At 37.8% G+C, this 14,103-nt stretch overlaps 1 long non-coding RNA gene across 1 annotated transcript in view; it reads right to left on the reverse strand.

Annotated features, from left to right (window-relative positions):
* The window catches only part of LOC124153317, a 57,586-nt gene extending 46,267 nt beyond the window's left edge, over positions 1-11,319 (reverse strand). Inside the window, exon 1 of the long non-coding RNA XR_006863617.1 lies at positions 11,011-11,319. This is a non-coding gene — a long non-coding RNA (uncharacterized LOC124153317). The remainder of the gene's footprint in view (positions 1-11,010) is intronic.
* Between the last annotated feature and the right edge of the window lie 2,784 nt (positions 11,320-14,103).

Below are 14,103 nucleotides of genomic sequence, written 5' to 3' on the forward strand. Positions count from 1 at the left end.
CGGCAAAACATCGATTTTTATTTCGCGTGATACTAACGGTAGTTGTTGATTTTTTTTGGATGGACACTCTTAAACGTTTGATGTAATTTTAACTTAAATATCTCGAGGTAACTCGGAGATCCTTCTTTTTATAATCGTACGTGAACACAAAATTTCGACGAAAAACAGAGTCCTCCAATTTGTCAATTTGTATCGAATCAACTATAAATATCGCAAGACGGCGAAGAAATTAGGTTATAAGAAATGTAAAATAAATATGACCCTAAATAAATTATATCTTATACGCAATTCACTTGCTAAAACATTCACTTCCCAACGTCCGTCGAGCACGGTAATCCCCGTGGCCTGCTGCAAGCACCGAACTGTGCCGCACGTTAGAAATATCGATCTTTATTTCGGCGTCGCAGGTGGTCGCAATTCTCCTTTTGGTATCGTACTCTATGGGTTTTGTTGTATATGTGGTGTCAATATCTCGGGGTATCTCGGTGATACTTTTTTGTAATTGCACATGAACACCAAATTTCGACAGAAAACAGGGTCCACCATTTTGTATCATATCGACGATAAATATCGCAAGAAAGTGAAGAAATAAGGTTGTATGAAATGGAAATGAAATGTGGTACCAATATAATATAGTTTGTAGACAATTAATCTAATTTAAAAGATTAAAGGTCCAACATCTGTCGATCACGATATTCCCCGTGGCCAACAGCGAGCTGCGAACTGTGCCGAACGTTCGAAAAACCGATTTTAATTTCGGCGTCGCAGGTGGTCGCAATTCTACTTTTGTTATCATACTCTACAGGTTTTTGTTGGATATGTGGTGTAAATATCTCGCGGTAACTCGGTGATCCTTTTTTTTATAATCCTAAACGAACACAAAATTTCGACAAAAAACAGGGTCCACTATTTTGTATCGTATCGGCCACAAATAATACAACTGAGTCGTAAAATTTGCCAAGAATTAACAACAATAAATCACATAATAATATTATAAGTTTTTGTTTGTATTGAATCACTACAGAAGGTGTGGCATTAGTTTTAACATTCTGAATTTCGAAAAATATTCAATGAGGTCAATTTTTGCGAAATTTGTTCAAATTTGAGGCCAAGTAATTTGTTTAAAAATTTATCTAAATGTCTAGTTTGTTTAAATTTAAATTTATCTAGTTTGCGTCAAAAATGCACTTATGTGTTGACAACAACAGTGTAAAGTTTCAAATTCCGCATTCAAAAAAATCGATTTTCAGGTTTTGTCCAGCTTTTTTTTCGATTTCAGCCCACTGCATGATCGTCTTCAAGGATTCCTGAGCTGAGATTCCCTTTCAGACGACAATGAGCTTTGCGTTAATTTTTCCGCCTCTATACTAAGGGGGGGGGGGAGAAGGAAGTATCCCAACAAAGTTCGCGCCACCACTATCGCTCAACGGGAGAGTATGTTTCCTTTCCAATGGGTTGTTATTCTCTGGTCAGTGAAGGAAATTCAAACAAGGCAAATCATTTCCTTCCTTCGTCGTCCAAATACGCGACCGACTGCTGAGTCTCCCGCAACCCACAGCATGACTCGCGATGAACTCCGTAGAATTGAGGCGCATTCGATGGCATCACGCGCGCACGTACGGAAAGCTACTCTGAATTTTCCTTCCCATTTCTCAACGAAACGACAAAAATCACTACAGGCCATAGCAAGGTTTCACTTGAGATAAACAAGACAGTCAACTCGCAGATTAGAGGGGCCACGCATTTGAATGCAGTTGACTTTGAAGAAGTTTTAGCTTTTCTGGAATAACTGACGAGCACATCACCAGAACGCATTTTTCTTTGGATCAAGAAGGATATGCTTCCTATCTTGCTTTGAGATACCTTTGTAAACAGGCGAGAAGGGAGAAGTAGTCGGTATGTTGGCGGCAGTAGCGGTAGCTAGCTTAACGTTAGCGGAAGCATATCGAAAGACTAATAGAAATAGAAGTACTGTGTACTACTGGGAGAAACGCAAACTAGCGAAACTGCTGACGCTAATATGTAATACATCGAAATGCTGTCAAGATTTCGAATTTAATTAAAGGAAGAGATATAGTCCCAAGTGAAGTGTTTATTCATTAGAGTATGTTTTTCGTGCATTGATTTTTATGCCCACATTAATTTAGATATTTTCTTTGGCTCTTAAATATTGCCAAAATTAATTTGACAGCAATAAACGTCATGAATTGTTTCAATTTAAAAAAAATTGGTTTGCAGAGCAATTTAAAAGAAAGCGATGTATCAAACCAAAGAAAAATAAAGTCCTTTTTGTTTGTTTTGGCCACTCCCTAAGACAAAATAAAATTTTATTTTATACGATTTATGAAATTTACTTTGGAAAATTGTGTTTCGTCATTTAAATGTGTAGCAAATGTGAGTAGGAAACATTTTAAGTCGCAATTAACGTAAGTTACTAAAACATTTTAAAGTGATGATTTGTTTAGGTGTTTAGAGAAATTCATGGGGCTCAAAATCGCACATCACCATTGCTGCCTTGCAGATTACGTCTGGCGAATATTCACGCCGTAAATTATCATAGACGAGGAAATTCTATCTAACTGGTTTGGTAATTGTTACCGAACTGACCACAGTAGTAAAAAATTACCAAAATGAAAATGATAATAAAAACGACGTAGCGTGCACATATGAGAGATTTTCCACCCAGAAAAGCATTTTTCTGATTAAAAATCATAAAATTTATAGTATAACGTAAGTTTCTGCAAAATAAATACAAAAAAAATTGGAGAAAAAAATACGCTTGCACACAGCATTGAACGTGGCCCCCCCGCGTGGTAGAAACGAGCTTTAACAACTAGGCTTAATTGGTTGCCATAATAACATCTTACACAAACATCGTTGCAGTATTGTAAATATTTAATAAGTTAAACTATTATTGAATATAATCAACCTTTGTTTTGAAATGTGAATAAGGTGTGACTACAGTTTCCGTTTGTAATCTTAAGCCGAATACTTGATGCACACAATTGCATTACGTAGGTACTCCGTAACAATATCTAGTGCATATGCGCAAGAAAACTTCATTTGCAGGCTTTTTACATCGATGTAGAGATGACTTTAACGTGTTGGGTGATATCCTTAGCATGGATTGTGTCTAGCTTAACGACTTTTGTCACATGTTATTGAACATGATCGCGAATGATTATACCTCATGAATACCTCAAATTAACGTTTTAATGTGTCTAAATACACAAACATCTCCTTACAGCTTTAATATCCATGATAATAGGCTATTCAATCATTATCTTTGATGCACCAGCCTACGTATAACATTGCAATTTAAAGCAGAAATAAACAGAAAAATGAACGCAAACAAAATTAAAACATTCGCCATCACACTTAATGAAAATAAAATCATTTCAACCAACCTTTCTTTTATGCTAGGCCTGATTAAGAACCTTTCAACTGCAAAGGTGTATTGGTATAAACAAAAGAGGAACGAGAGACCGTTCGATAGATTACGAAACGTCTATCGAATCAAATTTGCATAACAAATTAGAGTTTGATAATTTTTACCAAACACGCAGGAAAATCCGTAAAATTAATCATAACTTCGATAAAAGTTACCTAACTCTGAATTGCATTGAATTAATTAAGTTATTTTACCAAACTCTCTCGTGCAACTGACCAAATTATGAAATATCAAAATGTTTGATGAAATATATCAAGAGCGTTTGGTAAAATAAATCAAGAGCTTAATAATTTACACCAAAGTTTAAGTATATTTAACAAAAATACTCCCTATCAAACCTGTTTAATAGTCTTAATCAATTTTTTTCCGTGTGCACAGCGCTCAATAACCAAGAAAGCAATGCGAAATGAAATTCGAAATTTCAAGAAAAAAGTACCTACTCGATGAATTACTAGGAGACAATGCGAAATCTTTTTGGTCGTATGCGAAAGAGCTTCCGGGAAAATCTTCAACCGTAGATTCGTTATTTGATAAAGATGGGAAACTTGTCACCGAAAATATTGAAAATGCTAAAACGTTAAATTCCCACTTCGAAAGCATATAAACTACAGAAGATACCTAATTCAATTTATACGTCCCATGTACTGAGGAATCGATGAAAGAAATCTCTGTACCACGTGATGGGATAACTAAATAACTAAAATCAATAAAGAATAGTATATCTCCGGGTACGGAGAGAATACCGGCGCGTGTCGTCAAGGAGTTTGCTCCACAAATCGCACCTCAATTAGAGATAATATATTCAAGAAGTCTATGAAGATTGGAATCTGAAGGAAAGTTACCGCTAAACTGGAAAATGCAAGCGTAACAACGATATCCAAAAATGGAAACAAACATGACCCAGGCACCTATCAACCATTTTCATTAACAACGATTATAGGATAGATACTTGAGCATATCGTCGTTAGCAACATCATGACTTTCGTGGGCAGTCGTAACTTCCTCCATGGCTGTCAGCACGGATCCCGAAAAGGCAGATCATGCGAAACACAGCTCGAGCTCTTTATACACGACGTTCTTAAATCTGGTGAATCGAAAACATAAGTCGATGCATTGATTTTAAGAAAGCTTTCGACATGGACCATCACAACAAACTGTAATGCAAATCACAGTCATGCGGATTAAACGAAACAGTGATAAACTGGATACGCATCAGCCTTCGACGCGACATCTTTCAGAATGATCGTAAACAAAAAGTAGTTCCTGACGGAATTAGCTCTGATGTAATGAGAATGACATCAGGTGCTCCATAAGAAAGAGTAATCGGCCCTCTTTTGTACATTTTATACATTAATGACCTCTGCTCCCGAATTAGCAAAAAACTACGTTTCAAAAAAGGCCATTCGGGCTTCCAGCCGGGCTTCCATTCTGGCAGAATGAAGGGGTTGAATCTTTTTTTAATATATTCGCCGGGAAAGCATCGGATTTTACTTCAAAAACGTTTATTTGCTGACGGAGCTGTCTTCTATCGCAAAATTAGTGATTACTCTATGAAATTCTATCATTGGAATTAAACAGCGTTCATTTATGGAGCCAAGAGAGGGGACTCGAATTTAATCTGAGCATATGCATGCCGGTACATTTTTTGCAGAGTTCATCCAACTATAACCATGCTTATGCTGTGAATGGTATTAACATAAAGGCAACAGAGGAAGTGGAGTACCTTCGAGTTACGATAACCTCGAAGCTCTCGTGGGGAACAAATATAAGGGATATTTGCGGCACAGCCCCGAAGAAATTAGTATTCGTCAAGCGTATTGTGTAAATATTTTCGAATGAGAAAGTAAAAGAAAGGTGCTATTTCGCGCTCGTCCGACCGCACCTTGAATATACAGCGAGTGTATGGGATCAGCTACAGAAAGACAATACGTGAACTGAAAAAATTCCAAGGAAGGCTTCGCGGTTCGCCAAAAACTACAACGGGCGTACAGACAGTGTTACCCAGATATTACGCGAATTAGGCTGGGAGCCGCTGGAAACTCGGAGGCTGCGCGCTAGGCTTAGATTGCTTGAACAACAGAAGATGGATATCTTTAAGAGCAACACGTATAGCCTTACTACATTCACAGGTCCGACAGAAGCGATAAATTCAGAGAGATATTTCGTCGAACGGAAGGATATGGGAATTCGTTTTTCCCCCGAACCATAAAGAACTTTAATAAATGATAGTCGTAATTTCGTTAGAGCATTTCGTTTTTATGCGCAAATGGCTGGTGCTCTAAACCCCCTGCCACACGCCTTTTAGACGGCTTGCGTGGTAGTATGTAGATGTAGACTTAGAAATAGAAGTCTTATTCTTAATATAAGTTAAAAACCATCTATCTGCGACATTTGGTTGCGGATATCTAGTGAATTGCTTGATTCTGATTCCCTTAATCTTATTTCCGCCTTTGTCCAAGACAATTTTTCACTAATTTTAAGAATCCCTGGCGCATCCCCAATGCATCGCCCATAACTCCCTTAACCAATTTCTTGTCTTCCCTCTCCCTTGACAATGAATATACATTTAAGAGAGCTACGCTACCGAGCACCAGTACATAATATACTATACTATTATACTATGTAACATATACTATGAAGTCCAGCTCTTGCATAAATTTCTTCAAAGTGATTTATTAATGATGGAATTAACAATAGATGGTGTCGTTGATAGTATTTAATTGTAGCTTTTGGTCATATTACTGAGGTCTGAAGCAATCAATAAATTCATCCACTAGTTTTTTAAAAGTCTTCTGTATGTGTTTGCAATGGAGAGAGTACAAAGCAAGAAAGATGAGAATGTTAAAATATTATCCAAAATGCATTCATGAGTTTACGTTGAAAATTTTCTTTAAGAAGGCGTGGTTGGTATTCCTTAATCACCATGAAAAGTCGAATTCCGAGATTTAGTATCCGAGATACGTCATAAGATTCGGGAAAATTAAATAGAGAAATGTGATTGGGAATGGAACCAAACACATTAAATTGATATCGAATGTCTACATAAAGGCTTAAATACAAATTCAGCTAAGAACCATCTCCCTGAACGGAATGTCCAAAATGCATGTCAAAACCTTCCTGCAGAAAAAGCTAGCAATGGTCAGGATAGAGACAAAAACGTTAGATATCGTATCGGTACAAGTTTACACACCAACTTCAGTCAGTGAAAATGAAGTGGTAGAACTCGTAAGCGATGAAATAGCGGGAGATATCAAACAGATTAGAGCGTAAGATAATCTTATTATTATATGGATTTGGAATTGTGGGAGAATGTTAGATTAACGGAAAAATACGGATCGATAAAACGAAATTAAGGACGAGAAATGCTCCTGGAATTCTGCACGGAACACAAGTAAGTGGTTGCCAACCCACCGTTTAAGAATCGCATGCAAAAAATATATTCTTCGATAATACGTAAGCAATATTTAGTTCAGAAATAAGATTTCATGCATTGCGCACTTTCGCGAAGCATAAGTTTAGAAATTAGAAGGACTACAGAAGCTGACGTAGCACAGAAGTCGACCGTGAACATAACGGAATGAGGATGAAAATCCATCTAATTTTATGACAACAACAAAAGGAAGAAGAAAATCGAGGCTCAGATGGAAAGAAATGTAGCCGAGAAAATTAATGGTTCTCAGATGAAGTCTTGGACTTCATGGGAGACGGAAGAAAACTCAGGAGTGTGAAAACGGAAGGGCAAAAGTACTACTCCAGGAGAATAATGAACGAGAACTGTCGAAAACCGAGGAAAGGTACATAAACATGGATGAAGAACCATTGCGATGAAAATGAAAATAACCTCTCCCATGGAAAAGTGGGAGCTGCCTACAGAATTCTGAGGAACCATTTCAAGGTAAAATGCAAGTTTGTAAGTGGCACGAAATAATGTGTGCTGATTGTAATGGAAGACCGAACTTTGAGATGGAAAGAATACCTGGAAAAGTGATACAAAGGAAGAGAAATAATGATCGAAGACGAATGCGATACAGAAAAGAATGAAATGAGAGCTAGCATCTTATGATAGGAATTTGGTGCAGTAATGTCAGACCTGAGAAAGAATAATACTTCGTACATGGACGATATGCCCACAGAGCTAATTGAAAATCCAAAAAGTGAGACTTTAAACTAGCTCTATAAACCATATGCAAAATATATACATCAGGGGATATACACAGTGACATCAGGGAGAACATCATTATTCCTCTTCCGAAAAACAAGGGAGCAGAGTAGTGCGAGGATCAAAATAATGAAATATTCGTTAAAGATATCGAAGAAAATCATTTACAGGAGAATAAAACGAAGAATGGAATGATTCCTAGAAGTGGACCAAGTCATATTAAAAAATTATAAGGTCCCAGGAAAATCAAAGTTGTTAATTAGACTGAAAATAAACAAAAGAATTAAAAGAACAGACCAAAGTTCATGGCATTTGTCAGCTTGGAGAGGCCTTTTGACAGCATGAATTTGAATTTAATTGTCATAGTTCTCAAAGAAATTTTTTTTCCGTACAATGATCGAAGAATTCCTCACAGTCTATTTAAAAGCCAAGTATCCGTGATGGAATGTGAACCAAACCGTGCAGAACATAATATCGAAAGGAACGAGACAAGTTGCGAACCTTTTCTCGAAATATTTCATGTGAAATCGAGGAAACGGTCAAATAAATCACAGGGAAGGCTACAGGAGACGACATCCGTGACGAAATAATTAGCATGAATGAGCGATTTGCTGACGAAAAACGACACATAGAAGAGAAGAACATGACAAATATGAAAAGGGTAATACACAGCCGAACATCCACGAAAAAATCTCAAATATTAGCGTCAAAAGAGAGGAGACTCGGAAAATTGTTTAACCAATAAAACAAAAGCTTTAAGATGAGAAAGAATTTACTACCCAGGAAATCAGAGAAAGAAGCGAAGGACGAAGACAAACAAGAGACAGTCAGTACAGTAACTTAAGGAAAGGAGGTATTCTGCGCAAAGAATAATCTACGCACAGTTTAGAATGCAAGCTTAATCGTAAGAAAATACGTTTTCACATGCTACGTATGGAGTACGTTTCTTAATGAGAGTTAAGCATCGACAACGAAAGCGGTAGAAAAGTCATGAGTCAAAGGATTCGTATGGTGGTGTTGACGAAAACTAATGAAAATAAAGAGGTTCGCTTCAATAAGTAATAAATAAGGGGTAATAAGAGTAGAAGCAAAGAGAAGTTCAAAAACCATTAGAAGAAGACGGAGCAACTTTAATTTGCCACATCTCAGGAATGATGGACCGATGAACATAATCGAAAATTTACTGTAGTCATTTTAACTCCGTTATTTTTACTCTTAAAGATAAAGTAAATTATAATTTCATTTCATAAAAATGCTACACAGTTGTTAGCGTTCTTCAAAGACATTTAACAAATATCAATATTCAGATATTCCTTGTATGAACAGTCAATTTTTGGGTAAGATTGAGTTCTTCGTGAAATTCCAAAGGTGAAGAAAGCGGAAAAAACTCACGCTTTGTAATGATGAAAAATGAAAACATCAGATTCAATAATCTGCGATAAAGGTTTACGAAGATTTTTTTAAAATCGTAGGATCCTCCAGTGGAAGATCATTAAGCAATGTGTAGCTCACCATATTGCTTCCAAGGCCATCGCATACCAAAGGCAACAGGCACACAGCAAGAAATATTCATTGTTATCATGCCAAGAGGGCCATTACCTCTTTTGCCCTCAATCAAATATTGTTTCATAGAATGAACGAATTGTTTTTTCACTCAGTGTGGAATTTATCAGTTTTAAGTTTGAGAAAGATAATTTAAATTTAGAGCCATTCTTTTTTGCTAGCACTTCCCCACTTCAACCCTTGATAATCAAACCTTACGTTACGCGAAGGGCTAGAAGTAGCGAACGAAAAAGCTATTCGATTATTGAACGGGAGGACATAATTTATCATTAGCAATAAAATTCCATCCATTTTTTATCGCCCCGTTTAAATAAACTTTGAGAATATACCTTGTGAACTTTTGAAAATGCCAAAAAACATCACTATTCAGTATTCGATTTACAGGGAGAGATGCACTGAAGGATGATAAAAAATTATATTGTGATGTCAAAAAAGTATAGTGTTAGCTAATAAAATCGTTCAATTTAAGAAGGCTCCCATTAAATATCAGTTTAAGTATTGAGACTAGTCAGAAATTTAGTGCGATGACACAGGGATGTGAGACATGAACACTAAGGAAGAAGGTGATCAAACTTGAGAAAAGCAGACATGAGGTTAGAAGGAGGAGTATAAGAACATTGTGGACACAATTCTAATTGGGCACGCACCAAATGAAGTCCATCCAGAAAAATAACAAATGGTAAAAAGAAGGAATATAAGAAACTTGAGGTCATCGGACAGTTATCCAAGCAGCACAACTTCAAACGGAATCTCATAAAAGTAAATATTCTTTGGAAAATAAAGAAAGAACGACCGAGACCTTGATGCATTTAAGTTTTAGCGTTGGAAATGGGATGCAACAACAACAACGACATGAAAAGGATGGCCGAAGATAGAGATTGTTGAAGTCATGACCGCAGAAGTGAGGGCAACTTTTAAAAGAGGAAGGACCTTAAGAAAAAAATGTAATCGGAACAGTCAAAGATTTGCGAAAGACTAAAATTAATTTCAACTACTCTAATGATAAACGCCTCCCTTCCGCAAAATTCAGCGAGCAGAGTTCAGGAGTAAGCAAATATGTTACAATTATTCGATCGTATTTTCAACCGTATGTTTCATAAAATTTTGTTTTCTTGTTTTATTGCGGAGGAAAATACTCCAATGGAAATGGGCGACTGAAAAATACCCACATAAACAACGTTGGAAAACGATAAAAGGACTGTGATAGGTGTGCCTAAGAGTAAAAAAACGGCAGGATAGGTTATTCAAGCGTTACACGGGAGTATCTATAGCAAGGAATTCGTAATTACACAGAATCCTTAACTGGCTTTATAACTGAATGATATTGAGACGTAAACGTGTTAATATTACATGAAAACCAATCTAGTGCCTCAAAAAAAATGACTGCTGCGAAATGAATCAGGTCAACTATACACCAAGTGTCAATGTAATGAGAAGATAAATTGTCAAGTGTATTCAGAAGACGCTAATATTCATAACGAAGTGCAGGTAATATCGAAGATACCTCTAATTGTAAGATGTCTAATGATACGTTTAGCCAAACAAATAAACTATGAATGGGATCATAAGTACAAGAATCCGTCTGCTCCATCTCGAGAACAGCTTATAAAAAACGCGAACCCAAAAATCACCTCGTATCTTATCTGGTATTTGAATGTTATTAAGAAATCACGGAGGAAGAAGCCAAACAAAAGTTAAATTGTGAGTTACTGCGCTTAAGTATATCACGCCCGTCATAAAAAAACTTCTATTTCTAGTAAACACTGAAGATCAGCATACCAATGGCAAAGTTTTGGCATATAACATAATAAAATGTTGAAAGAAGAAAATTGCTTACCTTTCATTCCTCACGATGAGGAAGGATTCCAAGAAATATCACTTGTAAAATAGCACACCACTACTTTCACACGGCTCGATTTTCTGAAAATAATAAGAAAAAAGACACATATTAACAAAGCGCTGTTATCATGCACGAATCGGGAGTACAAAATGAATAAAATCTGAATATATTGTACTATGGCAGCATAATCAGGCTACCAAGGCGACGGAAAATTTTCAACGAGAAATTAAATTAGCGAGAAATGATAGTAAATCCACTTACTTATTCAATCGTCTTTACTTATTGATTGCTCAGGCCAGGTAAGTCGACGGACAAGGAGAGAAAATAAAAGACGAGAACTGAAAGTTCTTGGTTGTATTCGGAGGAAACTCCCGAATAATTGAGATAAATTTAAGGAATGACAACCACTAGGCGAGTACACTAAAGAGAGGCGTCTATTTCAACTCAGAGCACGAAATATTAAGAACTCAGTCCCGTAGGCTCCGATTAATACTACGTGACTGATAACATCAATGCAAGGCAGTCTGCAGTCAAATGGGACAGTCCTACACAACTCAATCTTCTTGATGACAAGCCACCGGTATATCTTCCAAAATTTTCTTGCGGCGATTAGGTGAAAACTCGATCACAATAGTTTTTAGCCAACGATGGGAGACAAATCATAACATTTTGAGTGTTCTCAAATCCTTAAGAAATCAACCAAGTAGCACACACGAATGACCTTGGGTAAAGCACTTCGTCAACGATCCAAAAACACACAAATCAGGTAAAATTAATCAGAGTCCACCGAAGTGACAAGATGAACACGATAGCATCAATGGAAAATCTACCACTATCTGAAACGTGTGACATGAAATTGACATTTCCGAACCTACATTACGAGGCATCGCACTTAATGATGAACAATCCAGACGAATCGCGTCTCACCCGTGAAAAAGAATAAGCGGCAATAACAATGGACGGATTGGAAAAAATATTCTCGCTATTCGCGTATTGGCAGGAACAATGAAAATTATATCACCTACTAAGTATTACAAAGGCACACTCCCTTCAAGCCTTGTCGTACTTTGCAAACGGTAAAATATTATCGTAGGCGAAATAAAGCAGTGTAATCGAAAATAATTATCGGCATTAATCGCACCAAATATAATGATATCATAAACTCCAACACGAAACAGTAATGGCACACATATAAAAAGGAACCGATAACTTTAAGATAGCTTGCTTACTTACCTCTTCACTCCAAGCCGGCTAACATCAAACTGATGAATCGAAGCGCTTCAGAATGAATAGCGCCAGAGGATGGTTACCTGATTGGACAACGAATGTTACGTCACGAGAAAGTCAGATATATTTTCGCAAAAAAACTATAAAATGGATTGTTATAATATATTAATGAATAGGATTTATTTGAATTAATTATTAAAAGGTAATACTTCATATCAATTCGTGTAAAATAGTTAATTTTTCCGAAATCTAATTTTTATGGAGAGTAAATATTGGTACGTCTTATGCTGTTCGCCTATGGCGAAAATTGATTGTCTTTTGTTTTCTTGTGACGTCTTTCCCAATAAGTTCGCTAGTCTCGGTGCCCGGCCGCTTTTGACTCTCCGACGGTCTCAATGCCCTATTCATTCATGTCCCACTATATTCCATTCCTTTCCCTTGGGCTACAACCTTGTCGCGGTGGAAAGGCTTGCGCGCTCCTATGACCCCTAGAGCTGCATTGGCGGGATTAATTCTAAATTATTCCCGGTAGGGCCACCCATGCCAGATAGGTCGAAGGGTAGGAGCCAGACGAAAGGTAGTCCGCGTGATGGTGTCACGTAAAAAAACACTGTTGGAATGGAAGTGGGAAACCCTACCAACTATCTCTTCCCTGAACACATGGAGTACAACCAAATGAGCCTCGGAATCTCATCGCCCGGGACCCGTCCGCAAAGGGCGGGTGTCGGGCACGGCAACGAGGTCGGCAAGGTCCTCAGGGTCGCCATCATGCGAAATCCTTGCAGAGAATTATCATCATCAACATCAGTGGCAGCAGCAATGAAGAAAGAAGAAAAGAATACCAAGAAGATGGAGAAGAAGAAGTCTGCTATAAATGTGGGGACGTGGAATGTGAGGACTATGATGAGGGCGGGAAAGTTAGAAAATATCAAAAGGGAAATGGATAAAGGGAGGATAGATATATTAGGATTATGCGAGGTGAGGTGGAGGGATGGGGGGGACTATTGGAGTGATGGGTATAGGGTTATATATAGTGGAGGGGAAGAAAGCCAGCGAGGGGTAGCTTTAGTATTAAACGGGAAGATGGGTAAGCGTGTGGTAGGTATAGACCAGGTAAGCGATAGGATTCTGGTGGTAGAAATTGAGGCGCGGCCCACCAACCTTGTGGTGGTCCAGGTTTACATGCCCACTAGCAATATTAGGGAGGAAGACGTAGACGAGGTGTATGAACAGCTCGAGGAAATAATTAGAGACACACCGGGTAAGAAAAATCTGGTAGTGATGGGGGACTGGAACGCCTCAGTCGGGGAAGGGAGGGATGGAAACGAAATAGGAGATTTTGGTCTAGGAATACGGAACGACAGGGGAGAGAAAGCAGCAGAATTTTGTAGGAGAAACAAATTATTCATCACAAACACGTGGTTCAATCATCATAAAGGGCGAGGGTACACGTGGAAAAGTCCAGGGGATGCGGGGAGATATCAAATAGACTACATCATGGTAAGACAGAGGTTTAGGAACAGTGTGAAAAACTCGCGCAGCTTCCCTGCAGCGGATGCGGATTCGGACCACAATCTAGTGCTCATGAAATGCAACGTAAGATTCAAAAGACTTATGAAAGTTAGGAAGGCGAAGAAATGGAACGTAGAAGCCCTGAAGGGGAGTATGAGGAGAGAATATCAGGAGCTAGTGGACATTAGTATACGGGAGATTGAAAGTACCAAGACGGTAGAGGAAAGATGGGATAATATAAAAACGGGAATTGTCAAAGCAGCGGAGAAGTCAATTGGTTACGTTGACAGTAGAAGGATAAAGAAGCCGTGGATAATGGAGGCAATGGTAAATGAAATGGAGGAGAGGAGG

The sequence above is a fragment of the Ischnura elegans genome, chromosome 2, assembly GCF_921293095.1.
Source record: "Ischnura elegans chromosome 2, ioIscEleg1.1, whole genome shotgun sequence".
Taxonomy (NCBI): domain Eukaryota; kingdom Metazoa; phylum Arthropoda; class Insecta; order Odonata; family Coenagrionidae; genus Ischnura; species Ischnura elegans.